Below are 21646 nucleotides of genomic sequence, written 5' to 3' on the forward strand. Positions count from 1 at the left end.
TTCATCATTTTTTGTCTATGACACATGGTGACAGATTAAGAACATGGAGTGTTTATCTGAGGATTCAGACACTAGTCAGCCTAAATCTATGTCCTATGCACACAATTGTACTGATAATTCAATACGCAGCAGAAAAGCAGCTCAGGTCTTTGAAGGATTAACACTTCCAATTAATGATGATGATATTGATCTACCTATGTTTTTTTAATAAATTTGAAAAGGCCCTATCAGTAGACATACGTCTTTGGTGGGACATTACCACTTTAGAAAATTACCGGTTAGCAAAAAGACTACAGAGGGGTTTGAGAATTACAAAAACACCTTCTTTTGGGTTTCCTTCGAAGGACTTTGAACTTAATTGGATTAAACTCCTTGATGAATGCTCATTCAAATTGATTGATTTAATTATTGAATATAAGATGGATGAGAAAAAAATTACATCTAAAGCAGTAACAGACCTTCAATCAAGTTTGAGCAATCTCCAAGATTTAGAGGACTTTGAAAGCTGTGATGAAAAATTAAGTAAATATGTTAAAACAATGGAGCAAGATTTGATGACACAGAAACAAAAGAAATACGAAAGAGATAAGACAGACTATGTACATAATCAAATTTACATGTGGCAAAAGCCAGTTCAATACAGGAGTTCCTATAAGAATAAAAATCAGAAAAAGCACCCACAGAGGGACAGAGAATATCCTAATAAATCTACACTCAACAAATCTATTTTAAAAAATAGGTCAGAGGCTTCTAGCATGTCTGACACCTCTGATATTGAAGGACGTCCAGCATCTGTGTCCTTTTCAAATGAGCAGGACTCAGAGAGACATTCCTATGACCATGATGAACAGGATAGGAGGTCGTCAACATCTTTTTCACGTCGATATGAATCTTCTACCTCCTACCAATCTAAGGCCCCAAAAAACTATTCAAAAGAACAAGGCGCTCGGCCAAAATAAAAAAGTCAGAAGGAAAAGAAAAGAAAGATGGACACTTAAACCTAGACAACAATAATGTCTTTAATATACTGTATCAGGGATTGATCTTAAGAATGAGGAAATACAATTGTTCAACAAAGGTTTAAATTTTGCGCCCAATGACAACTTTAACTTGTTTCCAACTGTTATTGATGTTCAAAGGATTATTAGGAAATTATCTCTACAAAAGTGGTTTATTAATAAATCTGTCTCTACTACTCCTCTATCTCCGACAAAGGATCTTGACAATTCTTGTTCAGTTCCTTCAACGGACATAATGAACCAACACTTGCTTAATTTCAGGGAATATGCCACCATTCAAGTCTTAATGATCTTTTAGCTGAAAATGATGAGGAAGAAACAGAAGATCTTGCCTCCTTCCTTACACATACCAAACCCTCAGGTCTTAAAAATAAATTTATTGTTTGCCCCACCTACTGCTGCGGCTCATTTTATTCTAACACATCGCCGGTTTTTCCCTGGCTTTTTCCTGGAATGCGACGCACTTCACTGAGAGCATGCCGCATTCATTTTGCGTTCTCAGCCACGGGTCATGCGCGGGTCATGCGCGGTTGACGCGCGGTTGATGCGTTTATTGAGAATGGTTTGGATTTAATAGGTTGCAATTCTTTGCGTGTCCGCCAGATGGCAGATATTCATGAATTGTAATGCGCATGCGCTTCAGTAATGTGTCGACTTGCAGGTGTTTCGTTTAAAAAAGTTACCACAGTGTGCTATTGTAAATTGGCCTTGAGACTGAAGGAAGAGGTTGCAATAATGTATCAATTTAGGCTTTTCATATTAAAGAAAGACAAAGACCAGTTTCTGTTACAGTATTCTCCAGAGAGCCGCCGCCATGAGTGTTCAAGTGCAGCCCCTTTTCCAAAAACCCGACAGAAGTTCCGCGTATTTGATATGGGCAGCGATTAATGCAACAGATGATAAGATGGCAACAGTTGTTCAAATTTATCAGTATTTTATCAAAAACTATGACTTTTACAAATTTTCGCCAGCTCCTCATACGTGGAAGCGTGCAATAAGGAAAAGGTTATGTAGCGATCCCTGTTTTTATCGTATTGAGCCACAATTTATTGGAGGGTATTGGTGTGTATCACTGGCTTTTTCCTGTATCTATGATCATGCAGACGGCAAAAGGCAAAAGGTCGTGTTAAAACAAACTAAGAAACGACAGTCGCTGCCAAGCAATTCACCAGCACCAGCACCAGCACCGGCTTCCAATAACGGTCCCACCGTCAGTGACAACCCTTGCTGTCTGTCCAGAAAGCCTGAGCCGGATTTCGCGTGCAGTTTCGATCAAGCTTGCATGTACCTAAGCAATTTCCAGCCTCATCAGTTGACTACAGGTGTAGTAGTCCCGCTGCCAACTATCGACGTGGATGATCAAGAACACTGGACTGGCGGTGGCCCAGCGCCAGCTGAATGTAAAATTCTATGGTGAGTATTGTTGCCGTATTATTTTCTGTGGTTTTTTTATTTTGACAACAGTATCAATATCGGTGTAATTCAAAAGTCAAGCTATTCTCCTGTAAGCAATATCATTGGCTGAGCGGCTTCTCCAGTACTGTACTGCAGATACTGAACAATTGGTGGAACGCTAGGCGCATGCGCATTGGAACCTTCTTGAAACGCATATGCGTGTCATTACATCGACGGTAGGCGCATGCGCATGTGAACAGGAGACGCTCCCCCAGAAAATTATTGGTGGGACTGGCTGGGAACTTCTTTAGGGGGCTGACCATTACAGTAAAATGTTTCTTTTTTTTTTTCCTCAGAAAAGAAAACGGCTAATGGAGGGATTTCGATGGATAATATCGCTTTGTGTAACAATGCCTGCACATTGCTGAATCGGATTTAAAAACCCACGTACCGGAGTCTACAGTTTAGTGGCCGTTGTTATTGATTAGAATAGAATACTGAACCTGAAACAGTACAGTATGCTGATGTTTTCCGGCCGTACAGTATATAATACTTTTTATATACAGTATACTGTGTAATAAACCCCCCCAAAAAACTATGCATTTATTCTGCATGTGTTACAGTACTGTACATACAGTATGTGTCTTCTATACAGTGCCAGTACATACAGTACAGTACAGTATGTGTCTTCTATTTTTTTTAATACTCTTGTACTGAGCATGCCTACAGTATACAGTACAGTATGCCTGGACAGTAGTGTACATTCTAGAAACACGGTATTTTGTTACAGTAGCAAAGGAGCCAATGGAACAATGTAAAACAAATCAACATGTTCTTTTAGTGGTGGAGTAAGTACAAAAACATTTATTTACAAATACTGTACAATGTAGAAACATTTTAAGTGCACAGCAATTCAAAACATCAACAGGTGTATGGTTTACTGCTACAGTTGTGAAAACATTTATGTCAGTAAGTATGGTTTACAATCACATGTTTTAAAAACAAATTCTTTATTCATAAAATATACAAACCGCAACATCTCCTTTATTAAAGAACGGCAAGTCAAAAGATATACAGTGGGATGGTGTGCAAAACAGTCTGCACCAGTACAGTCCTCGAGGGCAGCAAACAGGCCCGGTTTTCAGGGTAACCTTTGAAACCCATGCCTGTTTGCGGCCCTCAGGGACTGGAATTGTGCAGGTCCTGTGTGTGTGTGTACAGCAAGTTAAAACATTTCTGTATAAATTCAAGTCAAAACTTACAAACATTTTTTTATTAATACAAGTTAAAACACACAACATCTCCTTTATTTAAATACAGCAGGTCAAAACATGTACAGTACCATACAGTACAGTTCAGCACAACAGTATGGTCTTACCTGTGATTAAAAAAAATCTTTATTCATAAAATACAGTATACAAAACGCAACATCTCCTTTATTAAAGAAACATATACAGTACAGTGGGATGGTGTGCAAAACAGTCGGTCAGGCCTGCACCACTACAGTCCTCGAGGGCAGCAAATAGGCCCGGTTTTCAGGACACCCTTGAAAACCGGGTCTGTTTGTGGCCCTCCGGGACTGGAATTGTGCAGGTCCTGTGTGTGTGTACAGCAAGTTAAAACATTTCTGTATAAATATAAGTTAAGGGATATAGAGAGAGAAAGGGGGAGCACAGGTTGAAGAATTTGGGGTGTCTGGAGTATCTAATTAGATATTTGTGGGTGTGTTTGAAAGATATAATAAATCACTTACACGGCCTTGTGTAAATGCTCTCACAGCAAGGTTTACTTGTCTTGGTGTTCCCTCGGTCGGTTGCCTTCTTCTTTTCAGGACTTGGTTTTCTTTCTGGATATCTTCAGCGGTCCTCGGCTTACAATGAGGATGTCTCCCTCGGAATCAATAGATTAAAACAATGTTTTAGAGGGTGATACAGGCAGTGTTGATAAAATCCAATGATATATATATATATTTATATTTATAAGGCAGTAAATACTGCCAGTACTCACACGGACTAGTGTGAGTACAATCCTAGGGGAAGGTATCTTTTTATCCAAAGTTGATCTTAGCACGTAGTGATCTATAGATGTATTAGGGGTCTGGTATGTAATGATAAATATAAAAAATGATACTCACACGGCCTTGTGTGAGTGAATGCACATCAAGGTATCTTTATCTTGACAGTCTCCTTTTTCTTCTTTTCCGGTTCTTGCTCTTCTTCCTGATTTTCCTCGGTGGTCTTCAGCTTCCAGTGTGGTAATCCCCCTCGGTGTGAACAAATAGGAAAACAATTGTTAGTGGGGAAACGTCAACATAAATCAGTGGCTACCCACTAGAAGAGCACGAGCAGATACGTCAAAACAGCAAAATGCTGCAGGCACTCACACGGGCAAGTGTGAGTGTAGTCCTAGGGGAAGGTATCTTTTTCTCTTTTGGTGTCTTTAAATCTGGTGCCCTGTAAGGGTAATGGTGGTCTAATATATATAGGTATATAAGAATCAAATTCAAAATGATACTCACACGGCCTTGTGTGAGTAAATGCACATCAGGGTATCTTTGACTTCTTTGTGATACTGATAGTATTGATCTCCAAGTGCCAGTGTAGGTAGAAAACCCCTCCCTGGTGTAGATGTAAAATTGAACACTATCGCGATTTTCGTGGGCTACAACAAAATTTATTAAAGAACACTCTAAAAACGGAACATATTTAAAAACAATAGAAAAAATGCATAGAAAGAAAAAGCCAGCCGTCTGAAAGAAATTTGCTCGTGGGTCTCGTGGAGCGCAGCTAACTTGCTCCGCGTCCGGATATAGTGCCGCCTCCTCTCAGATCCACTCCTTGACGGTGGCTGTGCTGGGTCACAATTGCCTAGTGGTCAGAGCAACGCGTTTCGACTTTTGGTCTTCCTCAGGCTCCGTAGTTTGGGGTTAAGGTTCGTGGCAGGTATTTATACTAATGTCAGCCAATCCCCATTCTACTTTAGGCAATGTCCTCTGTTGTTCAATTAGAACTGATGAGTGCTGTGTGATGCACTCCATTTTCTACTTCTGCACGTCATAGTAAATCAATAATTAAATGAATTGACGCATTTACTAGTTAAGATCTCTAAAATTTATACATAGGAGTAAAATCGTGGTGAAACATAAAGTTAATACATAATTTAAAAGACAATAAGTGAAGTGTTCTACATAAAGAGTGAGGTAATAGGTGATGAACCAAATAAATCTGTGTACTCTGTGAAGATGCCTGCGTGATTAATAATAATTCCTTCTGTGGCTGGGATAAAGTTTCCATAAGTGGTTAATGTGCATGTAATATTTCTAATGTGTTTTTTGTTAATAGTTAAGAAAATGAGTGTTTTTATACATTACAATTAATAAATATATATATATAAAAGTGGGCTTTAGGTGTCTGTGTTTCTTATTCTACTTATTATATAGTGTTAAGTGAGATTTAGTGAACGAATATGTGCTTATTTAAAAAGCGTTGGTTTAGTGGGCGAATATGTGCTTTATTAGCACATTATTGTTTCATGGACGTTTTTAATATAAAAGGATAAAAACCATAAAATGTGTTTTCATAGGAAATGAAAATGATTAAATATTTATGTGGTAGCCGTGGATTTCCATACAGAATTCACACTTTATACAAATTACTTAAAATGATCTCTTATTTAAGTGTAAATATCTATATACACTTTCATGTTTCAAAATATTCGTGCTAAACTGTAAAACATCATATATTCTATTGCACCCAATATTGCAGTTTTTGATACTCTCGATAATCATAATATATTGGAGCCATGGGATTTTTCAAAAGAATTTAAAAAACATTTCTTATACAGTATACAATTTTAGACACATATATTAATTTATTAAAAGACGTGTCCAATACACACTACGTAAAAAGTAATCCAATATACTTTTGTGCAATATAATCAAGTTGTTGCCTAAAGGACCCAATGCAGTATTGAAATGATCATAATGGTCCTTTAGACTGCTGTATATAGCCTTATGTTTATATTAAATCATGTTATTCCACAATATAGTTGTGTACATACTTTGGGCATACAATTTTATCGTACAGTCTGTATATTAAAATTGGAATGTTTTGGTTTGATATCGTTGATGAGTGATATCTGTAAAAAAGATCAAAAATGATAATAGTGAATTCACATATGTGGTATGGTGATATAAATACATAAATGGCGAGTGGGGGTAGTGGAGGGGTGAGGGGCGACAGGAGGGGGGGGGAAGGGGAGGGGGGGAAAGAATTGAGGATGATCTAGATGAAGAGAATGAAGGTAATGCTGAATGGGGAGAGAGACGGCGGATACTGGAACTTAAATAAATGACCCCAGGTCTATATCTATATTCAGACCTTTTGGGGTCAAGGTTTTAAGTTTATATATCCAGTATGTTTCTCTTTGACAGAGTTTCCTTAGTCTATCTCCGCCTCTCCAATGGGGGTCTACACTTTCTATTCCCTTGAACGTTAGGCCTTCTGGGTTTCCCTCATGATGTGAACTGAAGTGTCTGGAGACGCTATGTGTTAGCACCTGTTTACGAATATTGCCCATGTGCTCCAAGATGCGCACTCTCAGAGGCCTGGAGGTGCGTCCAACATATTGGAGACCACATGGGCAGGCAAGAAGGTAAACGACATAATCCGTTCGGCAACTGATTGCTTGTTTAATTTTAAATTCTTCTTTGGTTATATGTGAATTAAAAGCTGCCTTGTCGCCTTTCTTTACCTTTAAAATCGGGTCCATCTGGACGACGTGCCAGTGTTTTTCAACAGCATTCATTACAACTTACAGCTCGGACGCCGCTAAAGTAAAAAAAATGTGTACAAAAACACTGGCACGTCGTCCAGATGGACCCGATTTTAAAGGGACACATTCCGCCAATCCCAAAAGTAATTTTTAGAAAGGCCCCTTGCATCAAAGCACAATTAGCCCCAAGCACCTTCCAGAAAGAAATAAAAGAAAGCAGTCAAAATTGGTTACCCTCACCGAAGGTTTTTTTAAATTGCATCAGTTGTAAGGCCTGCAAACAGGTAAAGAAAGGCGACAAGGCAGCTTTTAATTCACATATAACCAAAGAAGAATTTAAAATTAAACAAGCAATCAGTTGCCGAACGGATTATGTCGTTTACCTTCTTGCCTGCCCATGTGGTCTCCAATATGTTGGACGCACCTCCAGGCCTCTGAGAGTGCGCATCTTGGAGCACATGGGCAATATTCGTAAACAGGTGCTAACACATAGCGTCTCCAGACACTTCAGTTCACATCATGAGGGAAACCCAGAAGGCCTAACGTTCAAGGGAATAGAAAGTGTAGACCCCCATTGGAGAGGCGGAGATAGACTAAGGAAACTCTGTCAAAGAGAAACATACTGGATATATAAACTTAAAACCTTGACCCCAAAAGGTCTGAATATAGATATAGACCTGGGGTCATTTATTTAAGTTCCAGTATCCGCCGTCTCTCTCCCCATTCAGCATTACCTTCATTCTCTTCATCTAGATCATCCTCAATTCTTTCCCCCCCTCCCCTTCCCCCCCCCCTCCTGTCGCCCCTCACCCCTCCACTACCCCCACTCGCCATTTATGTATTTATATCACCATACCACATATGTGAATTCACTATTATCATTTTTGATCTTTTTTACAGATATCACTCATCAACGATATCAAACCAAAACATTCCAATTTTAATATACAGACTGTACGATAAAATTGTATGCCCAAAGTATGTACACAACTATATTGTGGAATAACATGATTTAATATAAACATAAGGCTATATACAGCAGTCTAAAGGACCATTATGATCATTTCAATACTGCATTGGGTCCTTTAGGCAACAACTTGATTATATTGCACAAAAGTATATTGGATTACTTTTTACGTAGTGTGTATTGGACACGTCTTTTAATAAATTAATATATGTGTCTAAAATTGTATACTGTATAAGAAATGTTTTTTAAATTCTTTTGAAAAATCCCATGGCTCCAATATATTATGATTATCGAGAGTATCAAAAACTGCAATATTGGGTGCAATAGAATATATGATGTTTTACAGTTTAGCACGAATATTTTGAAACATGAAAGTGTATATAGATATTTACACTTAAATAAGAGATCATTTTAAGTAATTTGTATAAAGTGTGAATTCTGTATGGAAATCCACGGCTACCACATAAATATTTAATCATTTTCATTTCCTATGAAAACACATTTTATGGTTTTTATCCTTTTATATTAAAAACGTCCATGAAACAATAATGTGCTAATAAAGCACATATTCGCCCACTAAACCAACGCTTTTTAAATAAGCACATATTCGTTCACTAAATCTCACTTAACACTATATAATAAGTAGAATAAGAAACACAGACACCTAAAGCCCACTTTTATATATATATATTTATTAATTGTAATGTATAAAAACACTCATTTTCTTAACTATTAACAAAAAACACATTAGAAATATTACATGCACATTAACCACTTATGGAAACTTTATCCCAGCCACAGAAGGAATTATTATTAATCACGCAGGCATCTTCACAGAGTACACAGATTTATTTGGTTCATCACCTATTACCTCACTCTTTATGTAGAACACTTCACTTATTGTCTTTTAAATTATGTATTAACTTTATGTTTCACCACGATTTTACTCCTATGTATAAATTTTAGAGATCTTAACTAGTAAATGCGTCAATTCATTTAATTATTGATTTACTATGACGTGCAGAAGTAGAAAATGGAGTGCATCACACAGCACTCATCAGTTCTAATTGAACAACAGAGGACATTGCCTAAAGTAGAATGGGGATTGGCTGACATTAGTATAAATACCTGCCACGAACCTTAACCCCAAACTACGGAGCCTGAGGAAGACCAAAAGTCGAAACGCGTTGCTCTGACCACTAGGCAATTGTGACCCAGCACAGCCACCGTCAAGGAGTGGATCTGAGAGGAGGCGGCACTATATCCGGACGCGGAGCAAGTTAGCTGCGCTCCACGAGACCCACGAGCAAATTTCTTTCAGACGGCTGGCTTTTTCTTTCTATGCATTTTTTCTATTGTTTTTAAATATGTTCCGTTTTTAGAGTGTTCTTTAATAAATTTTGTTGTAGCCCACGAAAATCGCGATAGTGTTCAATTTTACATCTACACCAGGGAGGGGTTTTCTACCTACACTGGCACTTGGAGATCAATACTATCAGTATCACAAAGAAGTCAAAGATACCCTGATGTGCATTTACTCACACAAGGCCGTGTGAGTATCATTTTGAATTTGATTCTTATATACCTATATATATTAGACCACCATTACCCTTACAGGGCACCAGATTTAAAGACACCAAAAGAGAAAAAGATACCTTCCCCTAGGACTACACTCACACTTGCCCGTGTGAGTGCCTGCAGCATTTTGCTGTTTTGACGTATCTGCTCGTGCTCTTCTAGTGGGTAGCCACTGATTTATGTTGACGTTTCCCCACTAACAATTGTTTTCCTATTTGTTCACACCGAGGGGGATTACCACACTGGAAGCTGAAGACCACCGAGGAAAATCAGGAAGAAGAGCAAGAACCGGAAAAGAAGAAAAAGGAGACTGTCAAGATAAAGATACCTTGATGTGCATTCACTCACACAAGGCCGTGTGAGTATCATTTTTTATATTTATCATTACATACCAGACCCCTAATACATCTATAGATCACTACGTGCTAAGATCAACTTTGGATAAAAAGATACCTTCCCCTAGGATTGTACTCACACTAGTCCGTGTGAGTACTGGCAGTATTTACTGCCTTATAAATATAAATATATATATATATATCATTGGATTTTATCAACACTGCCTGTATCACCCTCTAAAACATTGTTTTAATCTATTGATTCCGAGGGAGACATCCTCATTGTAAGCCGAGGACCGCTGAAGATATCCAGAAAGAAAACCAAGTCCTGAAAAGAAGAAGGCAACCGACCGAGGGAACACCAAGACAAGTAAACCTTGCTGTGAGAGCATTTACACAAGGCCGTGTAAGTGATTTATTATATCTTTCAAACACACCCACAAATATCTAATTAGATACTCCAGACACCCCAAATTCTTCAACCTGTGCTCCCCCTTTCTCTCTCTATATCCCTGTACTAATAAGGATCCTGGATAAGGACTCTATTGGGGTCTGAGCCATAGGACAAGAAGACGAACCAGAGGGGACCTTTGTTTATAAGGTTGTAAATTCCATTGTTACATTGACCCTGTTCTTAAGAACTTAATCAAGGAGCGCCCGGGCTTTTCTTTGTTAAATATAAGTTAAAACACACAACAACATCTCCTTTATTTAAGTACAGCAGGTCAAAACATGTACAGTACAGTTCAGCACAACAGTATGGTCTTACAGTACCCGTGATTAAACCAGAAAGTCCACCAGATTGTCCGTCCATGGCCGATTCCTTGCATGGCGCAAAACGCCATTAATGCAGTCTCGAACGCCTTTCATTACAGGATGTGTAATTGTATAAAAGCGCCGCAATTCCTCCAGAATGGTCTTTCTTAAATTGGCAGGAAGCGCCTTTTCCTTCGTAGTTCACTCTGAAGGCCCAGTTGCAGGACAACGAGTAGGGCACATGGTGCTTAAAAAGTAACAAGGCATACTTGTGGGGTGCACCAGCAATCACCCTATACTTCTCCCTGAGCGCCGGTGGCAGATCGCACAGGCTGATGTCGGGCACCGTATCGATGCGAGCGAATGTAGGTCTTCTGCGAGCGGGTGTGCTTGAGGCGACGGGCGAGGGTAGGTTGAATGGGAGGAAGCTTTCCTCCTGTCTTGGTCGCTGTGTTGTCTCCTGGCGTGGTCTTGACGGGGTTGTCATGTCCTCCTCAATGGCATACATGTACTCTACATCTTCTGGTTGAGGGGGTGAGCGTGGTGATGGAAGGGGGTCGATGCTCCCATTCATCACATCCATGCCACCCTCCTGATCCGGCGTCGGGGAAACAGGGACATGAACACCGAGCAAATGATGTATACCCGCTATGTCAGCCTCTATTTTCTCCATCCGTCGATCCATCCGTTGATCCATATGTATCATCCGTTGATCCATATGTAGCATCCGTTGCTCCACATTTAGCATGGTCTCCAGAAGCAGATTTACCTTTGCCAGCACAATAGAGTTCCCGGGGATATCCACACTTATCCCATTCAGCATCCGGTCTAACAAGCTGCTTCTTATGCATGGCGTGTGGACATCTGGGTGGATGGGTGCAACGGAGGATGAGATGGGGGTTCCATGGAGAGAAGCGGCAGCGTCGTCGAAGAAGGGTGGAGGAGGTGACCTGTGGATATCCGGTAGAGGAGAAGCGGCAGCGTCGTCGAAGAGGGATGGAGAAAGTGACCTTTGGATTTCCAGGCGAGAAGCAGAGTCGTCTAAGAGCAAAGGAGAAAGTGACCCGTGGATTTCAGAGGCACCAGCGGCAGCGTCATCGGATAGAACTGGAGAAGATGGCCTATGGGTTTCCGGGAGTGCAGCGGCAGCGTCGAGGACGAAGGGTGGAGAAGACGGGCTGAAGATTTCCGGGACAGCGGCGGCAGAGTCGTCGAAGCGTATGGGAGGAAGTGGTCTGCGTGTTCGATGGGTTGGCTCCCATTAATTTTGCGTCGAGAGTACATCACCGTATTTCTTCTTGACATAATAAGGCTGACGTCTAAGAAAACCCTTAGCCTTTGGGGTCAGCAGAAGGTTTTCTTTATTGGCCTTAGCCTGTCGATTTGGTCTTGGCGTGGAAACGTGAACCGCCTTTCGCTTTTTCTGCATGACAGGCACGGCAGAGGCGAATGGGTTCCTGCATCCGTAGAATCGGGATTTATCCATGGAAGCAGATGGCATAATGCAGTATCTGGACAAGGGCAAGTTCAGATAAAGATCATCGAGTGGTGGGCTGTGCAAAGTGTGTAACCTTTTATGGATGGCGGCGAGGTACAGGTGTTGAAAGTGGGTGTACTCTAATGTGAGTCATTACCGTATAAATACACCATCCATTTTGTGGATTCACTGCACATTGAATACACATCGACTAAACATCGAATATACATTATTGTGTTTGTATTTCTTTCTACTCGCAGCAATGCTTGTTAAAAAGATTTCCAAGGATCTCAGCATGCGAATTAAGGAGATGTACACGAGCGGACACTGAATTGCTGCTATCCAACGCTGGTTAGCTACTTCTGGCCTCGTTGTGCCAGCAACCACCATGAGCTATCATGCACACGGATAAAACAGAGAACGCAAAAGGGCACCAAGGGTAACTAACGCGTAAGTATATTTATACAACTTAAAAAAATTATATTAAATAATATACTATAGATCTACAGTATTGTATCTAATATTTTTGTTATTTCTGTAGATTTATATTACAACAGTATATATATTTTGTATATTTATATTACAACAATATATATATTTTGTATACTGTATTTATATTTATATTACAACAGTATATATATTTTGTATATTTATATTACAACAGTATACTGTATATATTTTGTATATTTAGATTTATTTTACAACAGTATATATATTTTGTATATTTATATTTTTATTACAACAATATATATATTTTGTATACTGTATTTGTATTTATATTAAAACAGTATATATATTTTGTATATTTATATTTATATAACAACAATATATATATTTGTATACTTTATTTATATTTATATTACAACAGTATATATATTTTGTATATTTATATCACAGTATAACAGCATACTGTATATATTTTGTATATTTAGATTTATATTACAACTGTATATATATTTTGTATATTTATATTACAAAAGTATACTGTATATATTTTGTATATTTATATTACAACAGTATATATATTTTCTATATTTATATTACAACAGTATACTGTATATATTTTGTATATTTATATTTATATTACAACAGTATATATATTTTCTATATTTATATTTATATTACAACAGTATACTGTATACATTGTTTTTCTTTACCTTGTAGGGAGACAACTCTTCTGGTGGACAAAATAAGTGAGGAGAATGATGAGAAGTGTGCATTAAGGGTCAAAAACACTCTGCAGGAAAATCACAATCTCACTGTATCTGAGATCAGCATAAAGAAGATGAGACGCAGCATTGGATGGAAATATGGACGTGTGAGATTAGTACTGGAGGTTAAAGTGTTGTTTAGGAAACTGTACTGTACCGCTAAAATTATTTATTCCTTGTCATTACAGAGCGTACCCCATGATAAGGGACGCAAACAAAATCAAAAGAGTGGTACAGGCCCAGGCATGGATCGACAGTGGGGAAACTTTCCAGGATTGCATTATCACTGACGAGTCTACTGTGTCGCTGGAGAGATTTGCAACCTTTGCAATGCACAAAAAAGGTTGCATATCTATGAAACCGCGGCCAAAACACCCCATGAAGCTGCATGTGTGGGGTGCCATCTCTAGGCGTGGACCAGGATGCATTGTCATCTTTGAAGGTAAAATATATAAAATATAATGTAGCCTTATGCACTGTACTTTACTAGTGTAGCCTTACTGTATGCACTTTTTTGAGCACTTTTCTTTTCTTGTTATAGGAATCATGAATAAAGCTTTCTTCCAAGACAAAATTGTCCCTGAGATAGTGCAATACATCACACGTGAGTTCCCGGATGGTGACCGTTTCTACTAGGACAACGATCCGAAGCACACCACGTTAACAGCGCATATCCTTGAGCGTGGTATCAACTGGGTGAAGACACCAGCGGAGTAAGTGCGGTAACCGTGTCTCATTTTTTCCCCACTGTTTTTACTGTGTACTGGGGAGAAGGAGTGGCTCAGTGAGTAAAGACAGTGATTGGCACTGAGAGTTTGAAGCAGGGGAGCCTGGTTCAATTCCCAGTGTCGGCTCCTTGTGACTTTGGGCAAGTCACTTTATCTCCCTGTGCCTCAGGCACCAAAAACATAGATTGTAAGCTCCACGGGGCAGGGACCTGTGTTTGCAAAATGTCTCTGTAAAGCGCTACGTAAAACTATCAGCGCTATACAAGAACATGCTATTATTATTATTATTATTATTATTATTATTACTGTATCTCTTAAACTAATTGTCCTTTTTTCCAATGACAGATCGCCAGACTTCAATCCGATTGAAATGGTCTGGCATCAGCTGAAGGACCATATCCGGAAAGGGGTGAGACCCTCCAAAAAGGACGAGTTGGCGAAAGGCATAATGAGTTTTTGGAACGATGTACTCACCGTGGAACGCTGCAATAAATATATAGACCATAGTGCGACTGTGTTGCCCATTGTGATCGCGCATAATGGGCAAGCATCAGGAAAGTAGTACTGTACTGTACTATTGTAAGTACAGTATGATACAGGTAAGTATGGCACAGATTTTTTCTTTCCTAATAGTCAGAGTATACAGTAGTTACAGTTTTTTTCTTTACAGAGAGAGCAGCACCAGCCATCTGGTTACATAGTATTTAACAGTAGTCAGAGTATACAGTAGTTCCAGTATAGTATGCCTACTAACTGCTCAATTTTTTTCTTTCCAGAGAAAGCAGCACCAGCCATCTACAGTAGTACTACACATCACACAATGCCATAATACAGTACGCACATAACTGCACTAATTTTTTGTTTTCTTGTCGTTTCAGGAAAAAAGGGTGTCCTGGGGGGAGGTGGGGTGTTGTGTCCAGTCTAATCTGTTTGTACAGTCAATTGTACAGTATATAAACAGCAGTAATAATGTAAACCTCTCCTCTCTCAATGAAGTACTGTACTGTACCCAGAATGAGGAACAAGATAAAGACGGAAAAAATAATATTACTATATATATATATATATATATATAGAGAGAGAGAGAGAGAGAGAGAGAGAGAGAGAGAGAGAGAGAGATTATACATTACAGTATATATTATTAAATAATATTCTTATAAATGTGCCTTATTCATGTTTATCCATGTTTTACAAATGTTTTCTAAATGTTTATCCAATTTCAATCTGCCAGAAGAACTTAATAAAGACTGCATTATGTATTATTCATGATTATTGTTATATTTAAAATAAGTGAGTGAGACTGCATCACCATAAATAATACAATGAAGTAAAGTGATAGGTGCTCTGGAGGATAATGTTATGGTATTAACAGTGTTGATCAAAAAGATGATCAGAAAGATTTCCCCCTCTATTGAGCACTCAATCCTATATATGGTCTGGAGTTGGACAAAAAATAGCCCTGCAGTATAATTCTGCAAAATAACTGGTAAGTTTCCCAGAATCACCGCGGAAATCAAAAATATTTTTTTTAATTAATTCTACATAGATAGTTAAAAACACATACACAGGCGGCACACTTAATTCGAGTACGGCTCATTCCGCAAGCCGGGATATGTCCCGGCTTGCGAGCCGCACTCCCTCAGCGTGCCGCGCATCACCGATGCGCGGTCACGCATCATCGGGTGCCTGTGCCGCCTGTACGCGTGGGAGCCCTGGTGTCTCGCGGATGTTAGGACGGTGGCGGAACGTTCCGGGGGACCCGGCGGACCCGGTAAGGTTGAGGGGGAAGCCCCGATCGGCGGGCCTCTCCTCCGAGGCTTCGGCGCGCGCCCGGCACCCTCCGGCGCGCGCCAGGTTACTGCTGCGGCCGAGAACGGGCAAATGCTCGAATAAACTCGGCCGCAGCAGTATACATTATTAAAAATCCCCATGCTAATGTGGCAGATGAGTGTATGGTCGCACAATAGAGTGAGTCTGGTGGATATGTATCTCTATATACTCATCATGACATCCAATTAAAATCCTAATGATATTGTATGGCTACGATAGTCTAATTGTACCAAACTATTCATATGGTATATTGTTATAATTAATTTATCCAAATAGAGTTTCAGCTAGTATGGTGCAAGGGCGTTTGAAATGACATATTCCTAATAATAATCTCTTAAAAGAGCATAGTTGTGCTATGAGATATATGGTGTGTCAAAACCAAAGGGTGGCGGTGGCCAAATGAATAAACCAGAGAAAATCTCTCTATCTAATATATACCATCCACTACCGAGAGCCTTCTAGTGTGAGGCTAAAACAACAATCACAAAGTATGCTAATAAGTTGTAACTTTTTCTAAAGTATCACATATCAATTTCTGCAACTAAAGTCTCTAATACCAGCTAATAGCTGTATGCAATTGTATAAGCTGTTACAAAATGCAAGAAATGTAGGGGTAGTGTTTAACCTGAGAGATTACTTCAATAGTATCTCTTGTATCTTTTATATATAGAGAGTGACAGGGTAATGTCAGAAACAAACACTGCGTTTGCCGCCCGCTACCATCATATAAGGTTTTAAACACAATTCACATTCGCAAAGTATGGTTAGGAAAATAACAAGTTCAATACTCTTGCTATGTCTCACCAATAGGGATGCACTTTAGCACAAAACAAATGTATAAGCCGCCACAGAATACAAGCCTGCTCGTGAGCCAAAAGATAGGATGTCGCCACTTCGAGTGACGTCACAAGAGTGACGCCCTATGTTCCCGATGCACATTTCACGTGTTCACCATGCTTCATCAGGGGGAGGAAGGATAAGGGAATGCTCCCGTCAGTGATCATTTTATACTCGCAGGGGAGTGTCTGGTTCAGCTCACAGCCTGCAATAGGTGGAGTCTGAGCCAATAGTTCCATACTAACCAGGAGGCGTGGAAACTATCTTGCGTCCATAACTATGTTTTGCCTTACAGGAACAATGACAAAGATGGATCATGCGTATGTACAGATAACCTGAGATGGATGAAACGGGGTATTGGAGCTATACCTGAAGGTAAGTATTAATGTATGATCCATATATCTGCCGATATTCAGAATAATAAATTGAAATAAAAATCATTTGTGTGTGTTAGTTTCTTTGGCTGTATTTTATTTCAGTTCATGGTCATGGGTATGTAGGAATGTTTCCTCAATTATTAAAACCTGCCCTTAGTGGTCAATTTTTATATTTGTGTATTTTGGTTCCTGATAAAATAAAATAAATATTTATTTACATTCCTGCTTATCATAATCATTGACAACCCCCCCCCCACACACACCTACAGTACACCAATGAATAAGAATGAATTACAAAATAACATGAATCAGTTAATGGTTTTTTTTAACTCAATTCTCACAATGCTGTGCAAATCAGATTTACAATTCAAAATCGAGAAGGGATTTTCCAAAGTGTTACCGTAAACAAATCCTCAAAGGGTTGGGGGGGGGGGTGGGGTGAGACATGTGCAGTAATCAGCTAGCTCCCATCTCAGAGAGGATTATACGCAGGCGCAGTGAGGTGATTGACGCACGGCTAGGGACGGATTAAAAACACAATGACTAGCTTCAGAAAATTAATGACTCTGTGGGGGGAAGGGAGGAGTTACGTGAGTCATGCTCAGTAAGCAGCAAGCTCCCATCTCAAAGAGGATTAGAGTACACGCAGGTGCAGTGAGGTGATTGACACTCAGCTAGGGACGGATTACATAGAGTAGAGTACAGTAATTTCAAAAGGCAGTTCATCATAATAATTTGATCCCTACACCCCCAAATACAGTACATAAAAATCAGACAAATCAACCAAGTGCAGGCAAACGCACAGATTGAATATCGTAATATCAAGATTGTTTTTGCAGGCTTGTGGATAAAATAACAGTTAAAAAATTATAATTAAAAAAAAAAATTGGGGGCACTCAAGCAAGCAGTGGTGGGTGAAGTTACAGGCGCATGAACAGTAATCAACTAGCTCCCATCCGAAAGAGGATTACACACAGGCGCATAGAGAGGTGATGCTCTGTGCAAATCAAATTCTAGAATGGATTTTCCAAAGCATTACCGTTAACAAAGCCTCAAAGCTCCCATCTCAAAGAGGATTACACGCAAATGCAGTGAGGCTTTGTAGCTCGGCTATGGACGGATTATGAACACAATGGCAAGATTCAGAAAATGAACGACTCTGTGGAGGGGGTTGGGTGACTCATGCGCAGTAAGCAGCTAGCTCCCATCTCAAAAAGGATTACACGCAGGCGCTGTGAGGCTTTGTAGCTCGGCTATGGACGGATTAAGAACTCAATGGCAAGATTCAGAAAATTAACGACTCCGTGGAATTTCAAATCCTTGAGCTAGCCTTATGTGTGTTCGTCGGGGAGGGGACTACAGGGAACAGCTGCATGAAGTTCAAAGCTAAAGACATACTTTAATTTCAAAAGGCAGTTCATCATAATAATACACCCCCAAATACAATACGTAAAAAGCACACAAATCAACCATGTGCAGTCAAACGCACTGGGTCGCAGTTAAAAGCTACAGCACAGATTGAATATCGTAATACAGTAAGATGGTTTTTGCAAGCTTGTGGAGAAAAAAAAATTACAATAAAAAAAAAAAAATATTTTTGGTCACTCACTTAGGCAAGCAAGCAGTGGTGGGCGAAGTAACAAGCGCATGCATAGTAATCACCTGCTGTCAAGCAGGAATGTTATTGAAACCAGACACACGTTCAAAGGAATGGTGTGGGAAAGATGTACTGCATTGTAGAGAAGATAAGAAGTTGAAATACCCTGCAGTGCAGTTAATTATCCTGAGCGAGGGGAGAGCGCTGTATATGCTGAAATGTGACACTGTTACAGTACTGTACACACCTATGCGTTTCAACAATTTTCGAATGAGACATACTGTACAGCAGCATAGCACTGCAAATGCATATATACTTTAAATATGCAAATTTACAATTACTGCACGCGCACACACAGACTGTGTACTGACGTAGGTTGAACCGCGAAGGTATTAGACTTCCAAGACAACAGCTCGCAAACGCCCCCTGAGTTTTTACACGGCATTGCAGTATTGCAGACAGCGAGAATAAAATGCTAATATCACGAGCGCTAAAATAACGCAATTCACTCCGGGCGAAAAAAACGTACCTAACCGGGATAATCTGAGAGCCGCAGATCTAGCCGACTGAGGGGCCTATGCAGTAAATGGCGTGAAGCCGGTATTCGTCAGTTTTTTGGCGAGTATGCCATATGCGATTCTATTAATGGCGAAATGTTTGCGAGATGAGTTAAAGTCGCCATATTTTCTTTGCGTCGGGAAAATACCGCCGTTCGCTTGGTGAGAAGGCCTATCTCGCTATATTCAGCAACACTCACAATGCAATAGATGGCGAGTAAGATCTCGCCGGTGCTCGCCATAATGTAATGGTGAAAATAGCGGCAAAAGGCTGCGTCAAAAAAAGTAGCAAGAAGGAGCCGCAGAGAGGTGAACTTCTATGATAAAAGTGAAATTGCAGTGTCAATGTTATGTTGCTGTTGTCATCGCAGCTTTGCATCTGTTCCATGGCATGAAGAAGTTTTAACAAGTGTGCTTGAAAATAAACTACATTTATAATGTTCAACAAAGGTGTCTGTGTTTTATATGTAAGTGTAGTTTTTGTGTGTGTGTGAAATGTGTTGCACGTCTATGTTTTGGGTGCAACATGTTCGAGGAACATTACTTTCCACTGTCACAGCATTTTGTTTAGACCTTAAATCACAGTTGCACATTACTAAAGCTTAAAATGTCAATAACATATAGTAACTCACACACATGTGCATGTTACTGTATGTTGCCTATAGAAAAGTTGGTCACAAAGACACATGGCATAATGTGTACATATTATTTTTAATTCGTTTTAATAATGAAATGGCTTGTCAGTGCAACATTCTCTGTCTGTTCCTATGCAAATGTTCTATGCACAATGTATAACATCGGAGGTGGAATGTGTTCGTATACATAAATTGCATGTGTGCATGGTAGGCAACAGTTCAGAAGTGATATACACATTTATGTCGGTAAATACACTTTCAACATGTGTACTGACAATTGTGTAGGCGTATATCAAACATTTCTCTCCATAAATGTTGTAGTAATGCATTAGGAACACACACATAATTACAGTAAGCAATAGGTATGCTGTTCCATAATGACAGGAATTTGCAGCACAGATCTGTAAGGAAGGCTCAAATGTCATTTGGTGCATAGAAGTGTACAGAACCAAAGACTGTTAACGTTCTGCATGTTGGAATGTGCTCTTTCATCAATGTGATTGTTGACGTGTGGTTTGTTTGAAGATAGTCTTAAAATGGACTGATAAAAGCCCTGCCATATATGTGAATTTTCTAAACAAACGAACATATGTAATGTAAGCGCTAACTGTGACTCCACACAGTAGCGTCAATACTGTAGTGACACACAAATGGATAATAAGGTGACCAACAATCCATGTATTGACGAAACAGCTGATAGGTAATCAAAGTCACATCCTTCTCGACTGTACCTGACAGGAATGGCTTATTAACAATTAAATATGGAGCTTGAGACTGAAGAGAGAATTGTGCGACAGAGAATACGACATGTTGAGGATAGACAGGGGAGAGAGGAGAGAGAGAGGAGAGACGGTAGAGAAGTCAGAGGCGACATGTTAGGAGAGGGCGACGCTAGGAGAGGGAGAGGGCACAGGATAGACATGGTGCCACATCCCCGTGTGTATCGTGAAAGGACCATGTTGAACCAGCTTTCAGAGGATGAAATTATCAAACAATGGGGCCTATGCAGAGAGGAACGGCAAAATAAATTGCCATTCTTGTAAAAGTTCAACATTGTGGCGTATTTATTGAGCCTGATTCAGAAAGGACAAATCGTCAATCAAGTCTCAAAGTGTATGATTGGCGAGTGTTAATCGCGCCATTTCAGACTGAGCTACTTACATCTGGCTATATTTTCAGTCACTGCGGGTGAAAGTCGCGCTCGTGAGTCTCGCAAGACTTCAATTCAAGTGGGTGGGAAATTTCTAAAGTAAACACCACATTCCTGGCACAGCGTCTTAGTGACGGCTTCTGCATAGTTACATACCAGAGAAACAGCGCGCGTCTCTCTGTTAAAGTGGTAGAAGCACTGTGAAGCTGCAGATACTGAAAAAAAAACCTTCTCTTTACACTTTTACAATTTTTATTAGCTACAGTCATAGACATTCAGTGACAGACAGTGTACATACTGATAGACAGACACACAGCAATACATACTGATACTCAGACAGATACACAATAATACACAGTGATAGACAGACACACAGGAATATACACTGATAGACAGACACACAATACTGTATACACACATTTAC

This window comes from Ascaphus truei, chromosome 3 (genome assembly GCF_040206685.1).
Source record: "Ascaphus truei isolate aAscTru1 chromosome 3, aAscTru1.hap1, whole genome shotgun sequence".
NCBI lineage: Eukaryota > Metazoa > Chordata > Amphibia > Anura > Ascaphidae > Ascaphus > Ascaphus truei.